This window comes from Tachypleus tridentatus, chromosome 1 (genome assembly GCF_004210375.1).
Source record: "Tachypleus tridentatus isolate NWPU-2018 chromosome 1, ASM421037v1, whole genome shotgun sequence".
NCBI classification, from domain to species: domain Eukaryota; kingdom Metazoa; phylum Arthropoda; class Merostomata; order Xiphosura; family Limulidae; genus Tachypleus; species Tachypleus tridentatus.
Genome location: NC_134825.1, coordinates 108,544,109 through 108,567,848, shown reverse-complemented (window position 1 = coordinate 108,567,848; position 23,740 = coordinate 108,544,109). Strand labels below are relative to the sequence as shown.

The following is a 23,740-nucleotide window of genomic DNA, read 5'->3' as shown; positions in this document are numbered from 1 at the left end:
TCATTTATATTACAAGAAGGTAACTGTGATTAGTGTAGGTTCTCTGTTTCATCACAATCATCATTTATTTTACAAGAAGGTTACTGTGATTTGTGTAGGTTCTCTTTGACAATAGAGGGTATGACCAGCAAGATAAGTTGCTATTAACACTTCTTTGTTTGATCTTCTGTTATGGCACAGTTGAGAAGTTGAAACCAGTGTACAGTCATGACTGTTGTTAGGATACAGTATGTGAAGGGAAATATGTCTGCTTGTGTAAGTGTTATTAAAAATTCTAGTACGGGAGAATTTTAGTTTAACAATCTGAACATGTTCCATTGGGCAGTACTTTAATGTTTAACTGACCAATCATATTAATCAGGTGGCTGTAGCTGAGTCAGGAGAGATGGTTTTATAGACTGGTATCCACAGAAGTAAGCTCTGTAGTTTGTTCCATTTTTTGTTCTGGAGGAAACACTGATGTAAGTGGTTGTTAAAATAAGGAAACCTTCTTACTTTTATAGTTACAACTTTGTGTGTTTGAAGTAAGTGTAGAATCTCATTTCTTTGTAGTTATAACTTGTGTAGAAGGTTTGTTAGACAGAAAATTACATCTAACTAAATACAGGTTGTATTTATCTTGCAGTGATATAAAATATCTCTTTTCAGTACAGAAATATGTACAAAATATATCAGGGGAGAACCAGTCACTTAAGTTGACATTGTTTAAGAATATAATGATGAAATGTAAAACACACAAGGACCTGGGGTAACTTAGTGTTCATTATAAACACTTTCTTTAACACTCCTACGAAAAAAATATTTACATCCACTAAAGTGATTTTGGGGCCCATCAGGCCCCATATATTTTTCCAATATAAACACAGTGATTTAGCAACATTCATTACAAACAACTTTAGAATGGCTCTGACAAACATTTTTTTTACAATTTGAGCAAACAATTTTCAACTGTATCTTTTGATCTGCTGCACAAATTGCATCGTCCTCTTTTTGCCCTCTTTGCAGGCGGTTCACATGAGGTTGTTTTGTCATTATCTTTGCAGTAAATTTCTTTGATTTCAAGCACCAATTGCCGTATAAATTCTATTCTGGCTCTTGATTTATGTTGACGAAGAAATTCTGGATGTTTTGTTGAGTATAGAACGAAAGCATTATGCGCAGCAAGATCTAGAATGTTATAGAATATGCAGACTGACCAGCGCTTTGATCGCCTCTTTGTTGAACAATATCTCACCAGTTGATCGAGAGTGTCGACACCTGCCTTCGTTGCATTGTAAAGATTGACGATTTCGGGCTTTCCATTCTCTTCTACTTCACCAGACTGATGCTGAGAACTCAGTAGTAGCACATATTTTCCTGGTTTGTCTGAGTGCCTGAGAAGAGTGATGTCGTCATGGTAGAAAAACTTTGGTGATAACTCTCTAGATTTTGCATTTATTTCAGGAGGCAGGTAGGTTCTTGATTTCCATATGGTTCCAACAAGTCCTGTTCTTTTTGTTTGTAGGTACTTGGCAAGTGTCATTGTTGTGAAGAAATTATCTGTCGTTATTGCCCTTCCTTTTCCAAGAAATGGCTGACTCAGTTCTCTGACTATTCTTTCTCCTTGATTTGTTTCTGTCTTATTTCCAACCTTTCCAATATAAATTTGAGCATTGAGGAGGTAACTTGTCTTTGCATCTGTTAGGCACCAAATCTTTATTCCGTATTTGCCTGGCTTTGTCGGAATGTATGTTCTGAAGCCAACTCTTCCTTTGAAGTTACATAGTTGTTCATCCACTGTCAGGTATTCGCTGGGTTGTAACTGTTTTGCAATTTTCAATGAAAAATTCCAGACTCAGAGATGGCAGCATCTTTGATTTCTCTATTTCTTTGAGAGTGGATGTCAAATCTGATTTTTGAGCACATTTTTTTGAATTTGTCTTGTGTAATCAGTTTTCGCAAAAATGGCAAACCGAATTTGGTTGAAAACATTTTGTCTATCGATGCATTTTTGGATTTGCTTATTCCAAGGAAAAGATTAGCTGCGATCCATTTCCAGAGGTCTTTTTCAAAATTGGTTCTTTCATGACGGTGTTTGTTGAGTGAATGATCTGTTCCATCATATTATCAGAAATGAAAATTTTGAATGTTTCGAATGGTGTAGAGACTCTTGGAGCAGCTTGCCTTGTAATGCCTGGGTTCCCATTGAATATATTGAGAGCTGTGGTTCTCCTGTTGATCCTTGAAGGTGTTGTTGAATAACGAAAATTCTTATCGTTGGACAAAGTTCGTTCACTGGCATCGTAGTAAGATCTTCTTGATTACTTTCTACCCTTCTGAAAGTGAAAAAAGTAATTTGTTCATCATTTTCGGCTTCAGAAGGATCATCATCACAACTTTCAGAGTAGTCTTCGACATTATCATGCTCACTTTCATCGTCAGATGGTTTTGTCAGTAAATGTACAGCTTCATCAAGAGATATCATTTTGACACGGTTTGAAGATTTCAGCTCCTATATATATAGGATTTGTGGATTCTTCTAGAATATTCTAGATTATTCTAAATACTTCTGTAAAGTTTCTAGAATGTTCTAGAACAGGCGTGAGCAAACTAGGCAATAATCAGGACCGTCTAAAATTATTGTTGGAGTTGAGTTATTATCCTAAATATCCATCTTTTGAAAAGAAGTTGTAAAATTAATATATTTTTACTATAATTTGCTTTTTTCAGTTGCCCAGGCCTGTTCTGGAATTATTCAGGAAATAAATAGTCATTTTTATGTTTTTTGATCTGGGGCCTTATAGGCCCCAAAATAACCTTAGTGGATGTTTTAAAAAAAATTTTTAAATATTATTTCGCAAATGTCTGAAAAGTCAAAATATTATTGCTCCTTAAAATATAAAGGGATAGGGTCAATTAATGGCAATTTCATTTAAATACAAAATTATTAGCCTAATATTAATAACCTTTCAAGTTGCTCTGGGGCCTATTAGGCCCCAATTTTCGTAGGAGTGTTAAGCAGTAGCTCTTAGTCTGATGGTTTTGAAATTACTAGTAGAAAAGCTGTTGTTCGTAACATCACGAGTGAGGGAAACATACAAGGTGTATGATTTAACATCATGGATACTGTATTTTGTAGTGAAAATTCTGTTAAAATAGATTATCTTGTGTTAATAACAGCTTCTAAATATGGGTTACTGTACTTTGTTTAACTTGATACATGTACAAGTACCATAATGCTTCATTATAAGTAAATTTAAATTTTCCAGAATATCACATGTTTGGACTAATGTAGATACATGTTATAGTATAATATTTTGTAATGATATAATGTTGAGTTAGAATAGATATAAAATTAATACATCAGGATATCTACCAGTACTTTAAGTAAATTTGTATGACTGTGTAGAACATGTCTTATTACTAAACTGTGGTAACTGGAGTTTAGTCCTTATAATAATCCTACAGTTATAAAGTAAGTATGATATTTTGTAATGATACAATGTTGAGTTAGAATAGATATTAAATTAATACTTCAGGATATCTACCTGTACTTTAGGTAAATTTGTATGACTGTGTAGAACATGTCTTATTACTAAACTGTGGTAACTGGAGTTTAGTCCTTATAATAATCCTACAGTTATAAAGTATAATATTTTGTAATGATACAATGTTGAGTTAGAATAGATATTAAATTAATACATCAGGATATCTACCTGTACTTTAGGTAAATTTGTACAATGGTATAGAACATGTCTTATTACTAAACTGTGGTAACTGGAGTTTACTCCTTATAATAATCCTACAGTTATAAAGTATAATATTTTGTAATGATACAATGTTGAGTTAGAATAGATATTAAATTAATCCATCAGGATATCTACCAGTACTTTAGGTAAATTTGTATGACTGTGTAGAACATGTCTTATTACTAAACTGTGGTAACTGGAGTTTAGTCCTTATAATAATCCTACAGTTATAAAGTAAGTATGATATTTTGTAATGATACAATGTTGAGTTAGAATAGATATTAAATTAATACATCAGGATATCTACCAGTACTTTAGGTAAATTTGTAGAACATGTCTTATTACTAAACTGTGGTAACTGGAGTTTAGTCCTTATAATAATCCTACAGTTATAAAGTATAATATTTTGTAATGATATAATGTTGAGTTAGAATAGATATTAAATTAATCCATCAGGATATCTACCAGTACTTTAGGTAAATTTGTATAACGGTGTAGAACATGTCTTATTACTGGAGTGTAAGTCATTATTCTGTTGTTAGATTCTAATATTTAAAGTGTTTCAAATCGGTAACATACATATCTAACAATTCTTATACTTCAGTGTGAAGGGTATAGATAGACCTTACGACAGGAATGGTTTGTTTGGAAGAACGTTACCAGCAAGATGACAGTTTGCTCCTTGTTAACAACCACATCCTTGTGTTCTTCACAGAACATTACCACTAGATGATATATTAAGTAGTTTTATAAAGAATCCCTGAAGGATTACAAACATAATTTTATTATTCCTGTGGTTGATGGTCAGTAATTAAACATTACAATGTTTTAACTAGTAAGTTGTTTAATATAACACATTTGTACATGTGTATCTACAGAACTTACACTCAGATGACAACTCTGTAATTATTCTGTTTTCTTAGGGTTGATAACAAATATTGATTTATTGAACAATACACAGAATTGTTATTTATATATAAAACTGAAATCTGGGGGTAAAATAACAGCCCCCTACAAATCCAGTATATCACAAAGTGTTTACAACTGTGAATAAGAATGTTAAGTTACAGTGAAAACTTGTTCACTCTAAGCTGTAGTTAAATATTTGTTTAACAACTTGTCTAGAACTTAAAATTGTTGGAGTTGATATTTGTCAAAATTCATTTCGTAAGGTGGAAAAGTATGAATTATTAGCATAAAGCTACTGAACAGCTCAACTCTGAACACTCACATACTGGAAGTATTGAGAACCTACTTCAATACATGTAAATAACAAGAGAAAGACATTTGAAACAATGTAATTAAACATACAGTTACGACAAAGTGTTCATATCCTTGTGTTGTGAGTAGTTTTTTCCTCATAAATTAACAAGTATCACTATTAATGAAAGTACATTATATTATAAGTATTATACTAACACACATCTACATAAATATTTATGTACATTAAACGACAAATAACCAAACATAGGAGGGGCAGAAAGTGTTAGTGGGTCTACTTTAATGGTCAATTGTGTAGCCTTTCAGGTGAAGTACTTGGCGCAATCTCTCCTCATAGCCCTCCATGATCATTTGACAGTACTCAACTGCTATTTTCTTCCATTCTTCTTTACAGAAGACCTCCAACTCTTGCAAGTTTTTTGGATGATGCTGATGAACCCTGGTCTTCAACTCATGCCAAACGTTTTAAATTGGGTTGAGATTGGGTGACTGCGATGGCCACTCCAAAACGCTCATATCGTTTCTCTGCAATCAGGATTGCACATATTTCAATGTGTGCTTAGGGTCATTGTCGTGCTGGAAGATCCAACGACGCCCAAGCTGCAAGTTCGAGCATCATTCTTGATACAAGTGTCTAATATATCAACATACTCTTCTTTTCCATGATTCTGTTGACGTGGTGAAGGCTACCTACACCAGAAGAGCTGAAGGAACCCCATAGCATGATCAAGCCACCTCCGTGTTTAACTGTAAGGACGGTGTTCTTTGGAAGATTTCATTCTCCCTTCTTATGGAAAATATAGCGAACATCATTGTGGCCGAAAATCTCGATTTTAGTCTCGTCTGACCAAAGAATACTCTTCCAATAGGTAAAGGGATCATCTACATACTTTCTTGCTTACTTCAACCCCAGTTTCCCTTACCAGTTTCTGTATGTCATTATGTGCTAAACAAGGGTTCCTTCTAACTTCTCCGAGACCCTTCCTCTTGGTTCTCTCTGGAATTTTGGTGGAGCGTCCGGAACGAGGGAGGTTAGCAGTTGATCCTGTAAGCTTAAACTTGGCAATTATGCTTTGAACAGAAGATTTCAGCACATTAAGTTGTGTAGCAATACTGGAAAGAGAAACAGGCGACTTGTATTTTACAATAATTCAGTTTTTTAAATCACTGGACAGTTGTTTCCTGTTTGCCATAATGACCAAGCAGATTATGCCGGAGACGATGCTAAATTGCCAGAAGTACATTTTCTGCTGGCTAAATTCCAATAATTATGAACCCAGTGTCTAGTTCTGGAATGGTATAATGTAGTTTATTCGCCAAACTAAATATCTCGAGGAATATCAGTTTTTCTCACGTTCTGAACTGTACTGAACACTTTGTGCTTCTCCTATGTTTGGTTTTGTTTATAAACAGTTTATTTGTCGTTTAATTTACATAAATATTTATGTAGATGTGTGTTAGTATAATATTTATAATATACCTTACTCCTATTAACCTAATCATGATACCTTTTAAGTTATGAGCAAATAAAACCACTCGAGACGCAGGGGTACGAACACTTTGTGTTGTAACTGTATTCATGTTTCCTTTACTTAAATAAATACAAGTCTATATAACTGTTACAAATTTAACAGATGAGAAAACTTATAAATTAGAGAACAAAACCATGTCATTAAACATAGTGAAAAATAATATTTTGATAAGACATACCATAATGTGTCTAAAAGCAAAAACCGTGACAACTTAGTAGTTTATACATTTCTGTAGCTCATACTGTGGTAACACAAACTATCCTATATTTTCAGTGAAAGTGTTCTAGTGACCATTACTTTACATACCAGACTATCCATTCAGACAGATAACATAAAATCTGGAGTTGTGATTTAATTTCACACTGAAAGTTTACTTAACAAAAGAACATATTTAATTTTGATACATGTTTATAGCCTACAAATGTCATATTTGACCATGATCTTTGGACATGGCAACAGAAAAACATCATGAATTATTAGCTTGAAAAGTTTTACCACAGTTTCATCTGAGATTTCAAATGGATTGGTTTCTTGTCATTTGGACTAAAAACATCTGTTTTAGATAGAATAGCTACTGATATATATTTTAAAGAATATGGTTCATTCCATAAAGTATTGGTATGTTTTAAATAACAGGGTTGTGGCCCTAAAGCTAGTGGTGGTTATTATCGAATGTCACGTTCTTGTTGTGGTTGTGTACTGAGGAAACGTAATAATATCTAATAAAAACCACCTTAGGTGTGACAACTGATACAAGACTTAGAATAATGAAATCAAAATTAACACCCAAACTGGTAGCTCCACTTACATCAAATATTCATTCATTAGTTAGCCAGGCTATGTATTTTGTGGAGCCTGAAGTGAAACAAAACACAGTTTAACTAGTGAATGTAAACTTATTATGGATGCTACCAGTTTGGCTGACAATTTCATTACTTTAGCTCTACTGCTGCAGGTCATGGGTCAAGAGACATTGACATGTCTGTTGACCCTCACTTAATGAATTTCTGTCATTAAGTTTTGTATCAAACTGAAGATCATAATTCAAATTCTCATATTATGCAACAGTTCATATACATGTTAAATAATTACCCTGTAACTAATGATACACTCATTGTACCTTAACACTATTTGGTAGAATCTTAGTAAAGATGACAAGTTTTTTGTACACAAATAATCAGGTTTGTTTAATAAAGATTTATTTGTGAAATATCAAGTCTGGTTTTTGGTTACCAGTCCATTTTAATTAAAACAGGCCTTAGAAACAGAATTGAATGATTTCATTAATTAGTATCCTATCAACTAATTAAAATTAGGGTTCCTAATTACTGTCACTAGGCACAAAATAGAATACAACAACATTCATAAAGTAAACAGTGCCAGGTTACATTTGTCCACCTAACACACTTATCACACCTTCAATCTGTTATCATTTTGAAGTTATAACACTAAGTGTTATGACAATCTAAAAAATACTAAATAGGTCTAGACTAGTTACACCTTTAGTTTGTTTTATAAACGTAACTTTAATTACTAGATTTACCTTGAAATTTATGTTTATATCAAGTACAAATAAAGATATAAGACTGTTACATACTTACTGAATCATTTTGTAAGATTTACAACTGATTTAGTATCTATCTCTGACACTGATCTATCAGTAATGTTTGTTAAATATTGTATACTGTTTTTAAACCAAACAGTAAATACAGTTGTCAACTAACTTACACATGATAAAACTGTCACTTATTAATATTTTCATCAACAAACATTCACTGGTTGTTGTAAGTAATGTTATACATATTTTGTACTACTCTACATGTATAATGTACTTTTATGTACAATGGTTTAGGATAAACAACTTTCTCTAGCTTCTCACATGCGTTAGAATTAACATATTGTTAAGTATTTAAGTAAGGTTTAGTCTGTACACAAAACAAGCTACATGTTAAACTATATCCTCATCACCACAAATAAACTTTATTTTTACCCCTTAAATATATTTATCATTTCTTGATTTTGTGGTCTCTCCCTTAGTTTTTGTACAGTCCTTGTGAAGCATCTGGGGATTTTCAAATGTTTCAAATATTAAACAGATAGATGTAGTAAGGAGACCATACTTTTAAGTATATAATGATTGACCAAGAAGAGAAATATGTTTGTTTATACTACATACAAACACCACCACTAATGTCACGAGAAAGATTACAAAAGCCTCATTAGAAATACTGGAAATTAGATCATAATATACAGACTGGTTCAGTTAGAGCAGTGAGAAAGTTACAGAAGATGTTTACATTATCTACAGGCTGGTTCAGTTAGAGCCGTGAGAAAGTTACAGAAGGTGTTTACATTATCTACAGACTGCTTCAGTTAGAGCAGTGAGAAAGTTAGATGTTTACATTATGTCACAAACTGTTGTCAAGTAAGTAATAAGTTAAAAATTTGATGTTGTATCAAGAGTATATAAGAATACAAGTGAGAAGACTGGTGATTCACCAACTTTATCTGTAACCAATGACTAAGTGGTTCTGGTTCTGAGAATTATGATACAATGAAAAAAAAACCAATTCAGTGTCAGGCCTACTTACGGGTAGCTGTCTACACTATTTGGAAAACTGTAATAATACCACAAAGATTCATACAAACACCCATGTTTGAAGCCAGAACTGTAAACAGTATACACTTCACAAAATGAAAGTAATGAAAGTTTCTAACACCTATAATAAGAAACCATGACTACAGTTATAATGAACCTACCAAACATTTCTTGTCTCAGCTCTCTGTGATACAATTATAATGAACTTACCAAACATTTCTTGTATCAGCTCTCTGTAAGTTACTATATTTCTAAAATTGAGTATATGATGTTAAGATATGGCCCAATCAATGTGTGTCAGTAGTGTAAACAATATAGTGAATGTTACTATAATTAAAGGGTATTTACTTGTTTTACTGAAAGAACTTGTTATTTATAAAATTAATTTGTTTCAGATATTTAACTAATGGATTGTAACAAAATATTGTGACAAAGTATATTAAAAGTGTTTGACTATTAATCTCAGTCAGAATCTTTGCTTTAACCATAAACTTCCTCGAGTTGGTGCTTGTGTGCTCCACTCACCACTGAATTTCTGAACTTAATATAAATAAATTTTGACTGGTTGTAATACTCGAAACTCCAATGACTAGCCTTCCTGGCCTGCCCATCACATTTCGATGAAATTTTGATATGATGACACATCATACAGTTTGTTTACTTGATAATAAAACAAAGCTTTGAAAGCAGTTATAGAAAAGTTTAACTTGATGCAACCGAGAAAGAACTTGACTATCATTTACTAATACATAGATGTATGAAGGGTTTGTTCTGTAGCTTTTGTAAACCTTTCTTTTGTTGTGATAGTATGTGCAAGTTAAATTATATCTGCTTGACAACAACAGAAATTGTTCTCAAACAGAAGACATCAGATAACTTGAGATAAGGTAAACCTATACAGTTTATAGATAGGTTGAATGAATAACAGATGTACTGTGTTTCCAGGTTTTGTCACGATCAGGTTATGTAGTTTACTACATACAGGCATATACACACAATACAGAACAAAGAAGTCACACAACTGAAAATTATTGTTTGATAACAGTATATGTAGATCTCTGGTTAAATATATTTTTACTTTTTGATACATATGTATATACTGTAGTTTTATTGAGTTGAAATGTTTGTAGACATAAGTTCATTGTTAAATTATGTTCTTAAATAAAACTCATGAAATGTGGTACTTTAACAAGGTTAATATACAGGTTTGTAAGAAGGTTGTAGTTGAGTCAAGAGAATTATTTTATAGACAATATTATTAATAAGGTGGCTGTAGTTGTTCAATGATTTACATATGTCTGACGAGTTCGTGCATCTATAAACCTTCCAATGAATGTACAGTGACTGACTGACTGACTGACAAGTGTTTATATGTATAAATTGAACTGGTTTAATACTTCTGTAGGGCCATCAATAACTAATATAACAGTTGGTAAAGTGCATTTAGTGAGCAACCTTCCAGCAGGTTTATCAATGGTATAATGTTACAACAACTTACCAAACTGAAGACAGAACACTCCCATCACAACAATTCTGTCCATCACTTTAAGACAAGTGTCATTCCTCTTGTTACAACAAAACTACTAACTGCAGTGGTAACAGGTTTATCAACTGGTATAATGTTACAACAACTTACCAAACTGAAGACAGAACACTCCCATCACAACAATTCTGTTCATCACTTTAAGACAAGTGTCATTCCTCTTGTTACAACAAAACCACTAACTGCAGTGGTAACAGGTTTAAATGTGATCTTAAAGGTACCTATAACACTGAGTGGAATAGTAAAAACAGTTACTCTGTGAATTAAATCAATACAGTCTATATATAACTAAATCTGTTATACTTGGATATCTTCATAGATACTTGTTCTGTCACACAAGTTGTCCATTAACAATGATCAGATGTCAGTCTGAATTCTTTAAAACTTTTGTTTCATAAGTTTACCCATGTATACAACAACATTCAATTTAAATAGTTTGTTTGATGGGTCAGAGGTTATTATAATGATATCAATGGCCATCTGTTGACTCTTCCTAAACACTGAAGTTATATATGTAGGCTGTGCTTGTAACAACAAATATTTCACTAAAGTAACTATGTAATCCATAATATTCAGTTAACTTATAAAGACGAACACATGTTGACCCCTTAAAGACAGACATCAAATGGATATGAAATGGTTCAAGTTCAGTAGACGTAAATCACAAAGATGATGAAAACCAAAAAATAACATTCTAATCATCATATATCCACAATACATGATGTACATGAATGCTGTCGTTTCATCCTTGTAAAAACAACAAAAACATGACACTCAAGGTGTAAGTACCATTGATAGTTTCAAATACAATTGTTTTTTTATAACAAAGCCACATTGAGACATCTGCTGTGCACACTGAGGGTAAAAAAAACCCGATTTTAGCATTGTAAATCTGAAGATTCACTGATGTCTCACTGGGGACGACGTAAAACACAGACATACAAAAATAAGATGTAGGAAGTTTAGGTGAAAATAGAAACTCATATTTTCATTAGAATTCTGTTATTTGTAATTTTGTCTGAACATTATTATTACCAAGTAAAGGGTTTTTTGGTAACTGAATAATAATTGAACATGTCCTTTCAAAGTCCAACTGATACATGAGTTGACATATTTAACACGTTGGCTCCCACAGGTGGGTCATGACAGCCTTCCAATAAGACTCCACATGACCTGCTGGTGAGTCATGGTCTATTTTATTTTTAAAGGACCACTTAGTGGCTGGGACACAACAGTACATATATACTCTTCCTAAAAGTAATTGTAAAATGACAAGTTGGATCCTGGAAATTATTGGCAAAATAGGTTTGGGAATCAACATGTTCAATAAGTAAACCAGTACTACAACCACCAGTTTTGTCTTTAAAATTATAGAAGGTTACACAACTTATTTATCACCAATACAAAAACATTATTTTACTAAACTAACTACACTGTCTCACTGGACAAACACCCAGATTACTTACTTACTGATATATGTTAGACTACAACCGAAAAGAACCAGCTACGATTCAAAATTTCAAACAATGCTTCATTTATTTATTCACCTTAAAAATAATCACAAATAATATTGCAAACAGTTCTTTGTTTTATATTAATAAACATTAGGTACAGAACAATTCCTTATATATATGTATTGACATTATGTACCAGTTGTTTGTACTGATTCCTGGTAATTTCTATGTTTTTGAAGGAGTCAAGGTTCACTCCTGGTATAAAGAAAGTTTATCCAGGATGATCCAAGGTTTTTCATAAAAGTAGTTTTATTCACTTAATTTGTATATTATGATGTCATCAAGTGGTGGCCATTCTGAATTTAGGGAAAATCCCCGAATGTCACTTTCGTCTTAGGTTTATTCATGTCGTATTTAATCTGAACAAACTTACAACAGAAACGTGCACAATCTCCTAACCTACATTTTGTTACCTTGTATAATCTAAACCAACATATATATCAAATTACAAAGAAACAGAACTCACCCAAGTCAGGTCTGTGATCACCATCTGCCAGAGAGTCTAGTTTCCCATGTCCATGTGACATCTTTGAAGTCCTTCACAGTGTGATACATCTCAGAACAAGAATAAGCACACTGCCCACACTTATAGTGTATTTTCTAACTGCCCTCTGGTCTATTTTCATTATTATACACTTTGCAGTTTGCCTGGAGGCACCCAGCCAGGTTAATCTAGTGCCTTTCTCTAAACCTTTTTGGCTTGTCTCCAATGCTGACTGACCCACTTCTGATGACCCTTGGTGGAGGAACTCAGGTTGACCCCTTAAATACTGATATCAAATGAACAAGAAATAGTTCAGCTTTAGCCATAAAAGTTTTACAATATAAAGCTTGTGGAAAAACAAAGAACCCAAAAATAAATGCTTATTTCTCTGTTTACTGTAATAAACACTTGTAGATTTGTTTATTATGTTATAAATAGATCTACAATGTACACTAACATTGTTTTTTCATGCTTATAAAAACAACAAAAAGAATGCCATCACAGGTTGTAGTATGTTTGTTAGTTTACCTAAAACAAACAGATAAAAAGGTTTGGAAGCTAATGTAAATACTATAGATGGTATAGTAATTTATAATTTCTACTTACTTCAAAACACATACATAAAACGTAAACAAAAATATTAGTTTTCATGTCCTCCACGTACAAAATTCAACCAGATTTAGCATGTTCATTACAATAAACTAGTACAAACTTTGTAACACTCACGGATATTTGTTGTTTTATTTACCGTTTTAAGAAAAACTAAATGAACTTCAAGAACTTATTTGTAAATATGTAATTTATAACTGTAATATGATTGTAATTTACAATGTACTAGTTCATTAGAACAAAACAAAGAGGACACTTTAGAAAGGTTAGTTTTATACTGTTGGATACAGTGACATGAGCTACCCATATACCACATGATTACAACTTCTGCAATATTAGACACAGTTGGAAGATAAATACATTAAAAACAGTTAAATATAAACAGATGAATAATATTACAAGACTTAAAAAAACATTTGTAGTTGTGTGTTTTAATTTGTAGCCATTATAGAAATAAAAAGATAATTTATATCTTTTGTAATTTATAATTAGTGGTTACCAGTTTGATTAAATTATCCAAACCCATACAGTGATAAGATAAACCAATGAGCACAATGAAAGATTTGAGTTATGTAGAGCTTACACAGATTTTAAAAATAAAATAACAGTTTTCTGGTATGTAAAAGTATTTTTAAACTCAAAACCAAAATTAATTTGCATGTTGGATAGTCAGTATTTGAAAAGGGAAAAAAATGCATGAGCAAATCTCTAATTAAAAATCTGATATTTTGTGTATGAAGGTTTTGTAACATTTAAATATTCTTTAAAAATCTGATATTTTGTGTATGAAGGTCTTGTAACATTTATATCTTCAATTAAAAATCATATATTTTGTGTATGAAGGTTTTGTAACATTTAAATCTTCAATTAAAAATCATATATTTTGTGTATGAAGGTTTTGTAACATTTAAATCTCCAATTAAAAATCTGATATTTTGTGTATGAAGGTTTTGTAACATTTAAATCTTCAATTAAAAATCATATATTTTGTGTATGAAGGTTTTGTAAGATTTAAATCTTCAATTAAACATCATATATTTTGTGTATGAAGTTCTTGTAATATTTAAATCTTCAATTAAAAATCATATATTTTGTGTATGAAGTTCTTGTAACATTTAAATCTCCAATTAAAAATCTGATATTTTGTGTATGAAGGTCTTGTAATATTTAAATCTCCAATTAAAAATCTGATATTTTGTGTATGAAGGTCTTGTAATATTTAAATCTCCAATTAAAAATCTGATATTTTGTGTATGAAGGTTTTGTAACATTTAAATCTCCAATTAAAAATCTGATATTTTGTGTATGGTCTTGTTACATTTAAATCTCCAATTAAAAATCTGATATTTTGTGTATGAAGGTTTTGTAACATTTAAATCTCCAATTAAAAATTTGATATTTTGTGTATGAAGGTTTTGTAACATTTAAATCTCCAACTAAAAGTCTGATATTTTGTGTGTGAAGGTTTTGTAACATTTAAATCTCCAACTAAAAGTCTGATATTTTGTGTGTGAAGGTTTTGTAACATTTAAATCTCTAATTAAAATCTGATATTTTGTGTATGAAAGTCTTGTTACATTTTAATCTTCAATTAAAAATCTGATATTTTGCAGATGGTCTTATCATGTTTAAATCTTTAATTTGAAAAAAATCTGATATTTTTTGTAGAAATACTTGTAATGTTGAAATCTTCAATTTAAATATTTTGTGTGTGAAGTCCAGATGTTTACTAATAATGTGCAAAGTTTCTTGAAAAACACAAAGATATAGAATGACTGTTATCACTGTCATGAAATGGGTAGATTCCACCCCACTCATTGTCAGTGAGATAATGCCATGGGTGTGGGGTATTTTGGGGCTTAATGTTTGAACATGTGCTCTTTTTATTTACATCAGTATATTAACTGGCATTGCAAGAAGATATAAAATGCCTAAACTGCTCATGTTAATTAAAAGAGATACAAATATTTAAGTTGTTTGGTTAAACAGTCTAATCAATGAAAATGACAAACATATATAATGAAAATAGTGAGTCAAAAGGGTGACACAAGAGAAGATGGATCAGTGGTGTGGCTGAGACTAAATAAACACAGAAATATCTCACAACAAAATCTCCCCACAATGCTTAACAACAATTACAAAAGAAAATAATAGCTTAGATGTACATCAAAACAAAGAAGGAGGAATAGTGGATAATTACAAAGTGGAATGAAAGAGGTTCTGTTCCTTAGTGTTATAGTATACGTAATACACATTCATTGATTATTTCTGAAAATAATAAAACAGCCAGTACATTGCAATCAGATTTAAGATGAACAATTTTTAAATGTAGTGAAAATAAGATGAGTCACTTGAAGCATTACTACAATACAGGTAATAAGGTTAGAGGTTAGAACAGGTGAAATAAATAAAAGTGCTTCACAAGATATGCATGCCAGCAGCTTGTGGTTAATGTAATTTAATAGCATAACTTGAGTTTCACATTCTCCAAGTGATTTTCATCTTGTTATGGTGAAATGGTAGATACAATTCAAAGTACAATAAAACAATTATAAACAGATGTACACTGTTACAAGTTTAAAGCCTTTTAGGGTAAAATAATGTGGTTTCAAATTACAATCAAGTCATTCTACAAAGACAGAGTAGTTTAGATACACTTGACTTTTTTTTGGATGGTTACAAGGTCGGTCAATTTGAACAACTTTGTACAGCGTAAGAGTAGAGAAAATAACAGATCAAATATAAAACTACTCAAAACAAGTGTCTGAAATGTATTTAAGAGGGTTTAGAGATTACACAAGTGAAGTTTGTGATTAAGTTGAAGAAGCAGATTTTTAATCTTACCATGAAAATCACTTTGCACAAAGACAAATCTGTATTTTAATTTATTAAAATCACTTCACTAAAAAATAAGGTTTTTTGAATATTAAAAAATTATACTGTTAACTGAAAGACCAGCCAATGTTTTGAAGATATAGTTAATGTACATCTTCATAGAGTTCTAACCAACATGTATATGAGTTGAAACATGTGTTCTTCATCCTCCCCATAATTGTACACATGTATGGGTGTCAGTAAAATTCACTGGCTTCACTTTAACCAAACACTTGCAAACTTTCTCTGAAAGGTAAACTCCATTAACATTAAAACCAAGTAGCCATCTTTTCTTAACCTCAATCTTATCAGATGTGACAAGATCTAATCACATCTTGTGAACAAAATTCACCAAACATTCAGATTTCTACATAACCTGAAATTCCACCCATGAAACCAAACAATCAATACACTACAAATATTATTGACACAGCATGAAGACTGCTCATCTCACTACACATATGAAAAAAATCAACCTAATATGGCATACCTTCATTTCACCAACAAATTTCCACCAGTTATTGTTGAAAGATTCTATCGCAACCAACAGAACAAAAACCTTAAAATTCAACACATTAATAAACTTTACACTAATAAACTAAACAACAACTGCTGTTTACCACTCGCCCCTAAAATCACTTCAAAAATATTTCACGCTTGAACACAAATTGCCATGAAATATGAAATTACAATTGACTCCAAGTTGACTGTAAAACTAAACTGTGAACAAATTTTTTTGTGAATTACTGAGAATCACAAAATACTTATTTATAAAATAACAAGTAATAACTGACCAGAATTATATGTTGAAGAAACCGGAAGAAAACTGGAAGTTGGATTTATTGAATATAATACATCTTCCTTTGTCACCATTATAACTCCACAGTAAAAACTGTAACTTATATAAAGAACCATTCATTAACAAATAAAATGACAGTAAAACAAAACATCCCAACCTTAACATAAAATCCTAGGGTGTCAAACTATCTTTATGAAACTGTTAAGCAACCTCTGATTACGTGAACATTTTGTTTCATTCTATATTTTTACCTGATGATGACAAAATCTTGTTGAAAATTTGTATATTTGTTACTGTGTTATAATTTATTTCAATACCGATTCAAGTCATCCTCAAAATTTGCTGTCTCAAAGTAAGTTCTTCATCACCAAATTTGATAATACTGCTTTGATAGCCTGAATGACTTACCAACTAGCATATCAAGTTTACTATCAGCAATGACCTTAAACTACATCATGACAGAAACTTTACATAATTTGTGTTTTCTTAATTCAGGTAAGGAATATATGTATACTTTAGTCTAAAGAAGTGATTTAGAAACCCTATAACCCGAGCACTTTCAATAGGTGGCCCTTTCTTCTTTGGGAGCAAACGATTTCATTTCCAGAGACTTCTTGAACCTATGTGTTTTTCTAACATTATGAATATACTTTGAACTAGAGTATTTGTTTTATGACAGGTAAAGTAATATTTTCTTTACTTGAAAATGTGTTTCAGATATGTACTCACAACAAAAAAGACAGTTAACACATCACACCACTGACAAAAGGCTTTTCACAAGTGTCAAGCCTTTGAACAACACGTCTCACCTTATTAACATACTCTGCACCAGTTTGTGATGCCATCAGCATTAAATTACATCACTCCACTAACAGCAGGTTGGAACATCCTCCGTGGGTAGTACTCTCCTGGACCACTTTGTTTGTATTTCAAAATATCATACATTTTCCTACTCCAGTAAACCAGCTGGATTCAAACAATGTCAAGATGTTGGTTCAAGAATAATGTGGAAGGTTGCTCTGAAACACGTCAGTGATCTGTTCTTCAGGATTCACTTCTTGAAGAGACACAAAATCTCCTCTAGGTGCCAAAGATGCAACGAATTTGGAAGGATATGTGGAAAGTCAGAGGTAGATCCTGGTTGACCCATAAATCTATTTCTTACAGAGATCACAGGTATGTAAGGAGGAATAGTTGTGCTCCCACCAGTCAAGAGTAAGTAAGGAGGAATAATTGTGCTCCCACCAGTCAAGAGTAAGTAATGAGGAATAATTGTGCTCCCACCAGTCAAGAGTAAGTAAGGAGGAATAATTGTGCTCCCACCAGTCAAGAGTAAGTAGGGAGGAATAATTGTGCTCCCACCAGTCAAGAGTAAGTAAGGAGGAATAATTGTGCTCCCACCAGTCAAGAGTAAGTAAGGAGGAATAATTGTGCTCCCACCAGTCAAGAGTAAGTGAGGAATAGTTGTGCTCCCACCAGTCAAGAGTAAGTAAGGAGGAATAATTGTGCTCCCACCAGTCAAGAGTAAGTAAGGAGGAATAATTGTGCTCCCACAAGTCAAGAGTAAGTAAGGAGGAATAATTGTGCTCCCACCAGACAAGAGTAAGTAAGGAGGAATAATTGTGCTCCCACCAGACAAGAGTAAAAAAAACTCACCTTAGAAACTATCAACAACCAGCACTTGATGGGAGAAAGTAATGAGAGAATGATGATCAGGAGAAAATATGATTTGACAAAGATGAAAAACATACTTGAACCACTTTGGACTGGAAAGAAGGAACCCAAAGTGACCAGTAATGACTGCTGCTGAGTTGCCTCAGTTCAAATTTCCAAGAGCTCTTCCAAATAGTTTCTTGAGATAACACTAAGGAAGTAAATCTCACAGAGTCCCAACCAAGGAAATCCCAGAAACAATGTTAACTGTGACCCTGCTGAAGAAGACATTGAGGCCAAGATGGAAAACAAGTAGTTATTTTTGCAGTAAAGCTGCTGGGCTCTGAATACAGTGTCTCAAGAAAACAATGGAACTTGTACAGATTTCGACAAAGCTTGGAAAGTGAAAGACAAAGATGAACAGACAAAGGGCGAGAGACACAATGAAAAAGGAAATTCCTACATTAGAAGAACAGATTCAAGAGATTGAAACTCAAGGAAAGATGAAAAATCTCAATCGTATGTCACAAAATATTACCAGGTGATTAGTGCATGTGAAAACTATGAACTGATATGAAGTTGTAACAAAAAAGGAATCCATATGAATATAAGTATGAAGGGAGAGGACAAAGGGTAGATAACCAGAGAATGGAGATTCATGTATCAAGCTGGCTCAAGAAATGACAAAAACAACTACATTGATAGAAAGGAGGGCTACCTGAAGAACCAGGACTGTCCTTGTCAGAAGCACTCAGCTTAAGAAGTCCCCTATAAAGCCAAATATGTCAGGTCAGTATTTGTTGATCAAAGTGTGAGCTTGTGTCTCTGTAACTCTTTGGTTTCACCTTCAACCAAACTTACTCGTTGAACTCCTGACCTTTCTGTCATCAAACATCTTAAATCTTTTAAACCTGACATGTAACTGAAGCCACGTGTCTTATGAATGTTCTACTGCTCTTCAGTGAGGAATACTGAAAATCCAATCAATACAACTGAAACAGTCAGCCTAATGCATCATGTTTTCACACTGCAAATACAAAGCAGTGTCGTGTGTGTGAACAAACGCGTATCTTTCTAATGTTATCAACTGTTGATGGTATGATGTGCCCATCACAAGGTGACAGAGATTCAAGGTTTATCTTTGTTTCCTCTAATGTTTTCAATATATGTGCACCAGTATCTGACCTTACTTGATCATTAGACCACTTTGCAATGCTCTCATTTGGGTTTTAGGTTCATTTGACTACTGGGGTTATTAAGGTCAAAATGTTGTTCTCTCCTTATCAGTAAAAGTGTTAATACCCATACCAGCTGTTATGAGATATATAAACCTTTCGCTTTCTTCCATCTAACCAGTTTTTTTTTATCTTATGAGCCAACCTGTCTCTCACATCTAAACAAGCCTTTTACATGGCAAACATCAAATGCTTTCTAAATATCCACACACACCAAATCCACACCTATACCCTAATCTGCACAAGCAATAATCTCTACAAAGAATGTCAAAAGACACGTAAAGCAGGATATTACCCTTGTGAAACCATAATGACATCTTTAACTTTGCTGAGTTTACGAAACATCTTTTATCCAGCTTTCAGAAAATTTTCCACCACTAATGTGAAGATTAATTGGCAATTTTTATCACTTCCCTTGAAATTAGTAATAATATCAGCCAAGTTCCAATCTTCTGGCATCAGCCTACTATTCAATGTCTTAGAAAAATAGTAACAAGCGGCTGACGTATCTCATCTTTAAGCTCTTTCAAAACCCTTGAGTAAATTCCAGGAGACTTATCATTCTTTGAACTTCCTAAAATTTGTTCTTGGTAACCTCAGGATTAATCTGATCACATTGTTCAATCAGTGAACAGAAATAAAGTCACGGGAAAAAAGTCATATTTTATTTAAATAACTAAAGTAACATAAAAAATATCTTAAATCAGTTACTAACTGACAATACACAACTTCTACACATTGACAACACAAATTACGTGTGATGGCATCACACATACACTAGTGTGCAAAAAAATGGAACATTTTAAAAACATATTTTTAATAATAAATAATGGTTTGTTTGATTAATAATGAAGTTATTTTATTTTAGTACCATAACTTCAACAATTATGTTCTCTTTTTTATACATCATTAGTTAGCAGTCATTGTAGATTTATTTTATAAATTCTAGATGTGCAAAAAAAGGAACAAAAATACATTATAACCATAAATATATTTTCAATAAATTCCCCACCTTTCTTAAATATATGCATATGTTATTTTAAATAGCCTTATGGCTAATAATTAAAGTTATAAAATGTACATATAGAAGTACTTGTAAGTATGTGTTCATCTTTGTATTGTGACATTTTTCCCTGGATTAGTTCAAACTTGTTTCTATCTAGTGACTATTGAGAACAAGGAATAGTATTGTTTAATTATTATTTGATTATCAAAAAACTAAAAAGTAGTTTTAATAACCCAGCCATCCCATAATAATCAGATATTATCCTTTCTTCAAAGGTCCATCTTGACATTCTCCTGACACTTGTTACTTTTCCCACTTCCAGCCAACCCCATTTTTATATCCCATTTGACCAACTCTCTTGGTTTTCTGTAATCCTCTAAAGTTGTCCATCACTGTAGCCAATTTAAACTTCAACTATTTATAATTATTTCTATTTTACTCTTCATACCACCAGGAGACAATCTCAGTCTTACTTGCAACAAACATTTCCTGTCTGTGAGGAACTCCAGAATTTAGTAACCTTGAAAATCATTCAATCAGTTTCTCTGATTAATTAACTTGTTTAATCATCATTTGTTCAAAATGTACTATTTTGAAATTTGGAACCAAAGTATCATTCTTTATCTCCATATGCAGAAAATCTGTAAATGTGATTCAGCAATCATCACTTGTACCCAGGTGTTCCCTTATTTCTACCCCATCAACCATTTCTCTATCAGAATTTAACAATAAACCTGCATTGTTATTAGTACTATGAGGTTTCACTGATTGTTATATAACACAACTTTAAAAACATTTATACCATATTAGATTTCACAGTCAAAAAGTAGTGGATATATACTGCAGTTCAATAGTTAATAATTATAAAATGAAAATAATTAATAATCACATCTGAAAACTGACCTATCACACTTCATCACCTTCTTATTGGAACGCCAATAAATGATAACACATTATCTATATACCTAGTAACCTGAGACTGTGGGAAACCCACATCAAGGCAAAGTAAAATGTGGTCCCAATACAGTCCACCAATTTCAAACTCATATACATGGATTCATATTATTATGGATAAATGAAATGAAAACTGTTAATGAAGTATGAGATAACCTACACCCCTATTAAAGCAGAGGATACATATTGTAATCACACTGGTAGTAAATCTGAGATATTGTGATTGACAAATACGTACTTGTCCTAAACTATTCAAATAATTTTTATCACAGACTATTGTAGGGCATGTTCTTTTGTAGTAGCTACAATCAAAGGCGACATATAGAAAACTGTTGTCAGGACAACATATTATTTCTTTTTAACACCCATTTATCAATTTTTAAAATACTCTCAGTTTAAGAGTTTACTGTATGGTCTTGTTTTTCTACAAATTAAATTATTAAAAAGAATTATAAATGGTTTTAATGTTTTGTTTGTGACTTTTCAAATAGTAAATGTTTCTAGATCTCATGAAACCATCCAGACCAAAGTATAGGATGAACAGAGCTATCACTGATCTTTATTGGTCCATCTAATATTTACTGGCAGTTTTTAGTTTTAACAACAGCTCGTTCATCACTGCCAATCGGTAGGGAGAGGATCCAATGGGAGTACAGTTCCCAGTAATGTAGACATTTTTCATTTGTTGTTTGGTGTCCAATAAGTAATATTTTGTTTATGACAAATTTATATATTCACAACTGTGATTTCACATTCACATACTTTTGTGACTTGGAACTAAGTTATTAGTTTGCGTGTGTGTTTTTCTTGTAGCAAAGCCATATTGGGCTATCTGCTGTGGCTACTGAGAGGAATTGAGCCCCTGATTTTTGCATTGTAAATCCACAGACTTACCGCTGCCTTACCGGGGAACAGTTATTAATATAAACTATGTAATAACAATATAAAGTATACTTTGGGACTCACTACTATTACTACTACTATGTTCCCTAACCAACTGTTGAAGAAAATCATCCCGAACAATTTCTAAAATAGAAACCTATCTCCCTCATGATGACTTCACTCTAATACTTTCTAATCTATACAACTTAAAAAACATTATTATTTTGAGAGGTTCAATTATTATTATTAAGCAACTATTATCTAATCAGAACTACTTTTGTCATTATACTAATTACTATAGACTTAAGGCTAAGTTGCGAATAGTAAACCTAAAATATAAAAGGCTTATACCTAACACTTTGATCAACCTGTATAAAATAAGTTATATAAATCATTATTAAATTATATTAAAGTTTTTTTGATAGTCGTAACACCACAAAGTACCTCCACTTCCATTTATATTTCCAGCGCCATAGCTCTACAATGTACATGCCATCTAGAAAAATAACTATATATGTATATACTTTAATTTGGAAAACTATACTCAGATATTATAGTAATTATATTTTGTCTCCGATGCAAAAGCGGTTAGTCTACATAGATTTATAACTCTGTAATTCAGGGTTTAATTACTCTAGGCGGGTTCAGAAAATAGCTCAAAGTGGCGTTGCTCTAGAACAATTAAGCATAATTATATTTTTTGTGAAATACTGAAATAACTTCAAATGCAAAATATGCATTTTTTAAGCATGTTATCCATATAATTTTCAATATGATATTCGTTAAAGAACTTTTTTCTGAATTGTTTAAGATATTACTTTGTAAACCAAATGGATTTGGTTTAGCTTGTTTCATATATTCGTGTAAAGTTAAATGACGCTTATCTGCGCAATTCGTTTTTAATTCTCAGTTTATAGTGTCATGGATAAATAACTAGTAAACAACATCAAATATAAATTTCTTGGCTACACTAACTAAATGTAGGAGTTGAATGTCACCATTATAACAAAGTACGTCGAGTTATGTTTGTTATTTTTGTACTTGGGAGAGAGAGAGTTTATGCATCCTCCTTAAAATAAAAACACGACCCTGTTATGTCTTTGGGTT

At 32.1% G+C, this 23,740-nt stretch overlaps 1 long non-coding RNA gene across 1 annotated transcript; it reads left to right on the top strand.

Moving 5' to 3' along the window:
• The first annotated feature begins 133 nt into the window (after positions 1-133).
• On the top strand, positions 134-7,691 carry LOC143257607 (uncharacterized). Its single transcript, XR_013031964.1, has 2 exons — positions 134-461; positions 4,333-7,691. It is a non-coding gene; the product is annotated as an uncharacterized LOC143257607 (long non-coding RNA).
• The last annotated feature ends 16,049 nt before the right edge of the window (positions 7,692-23,740 follow it).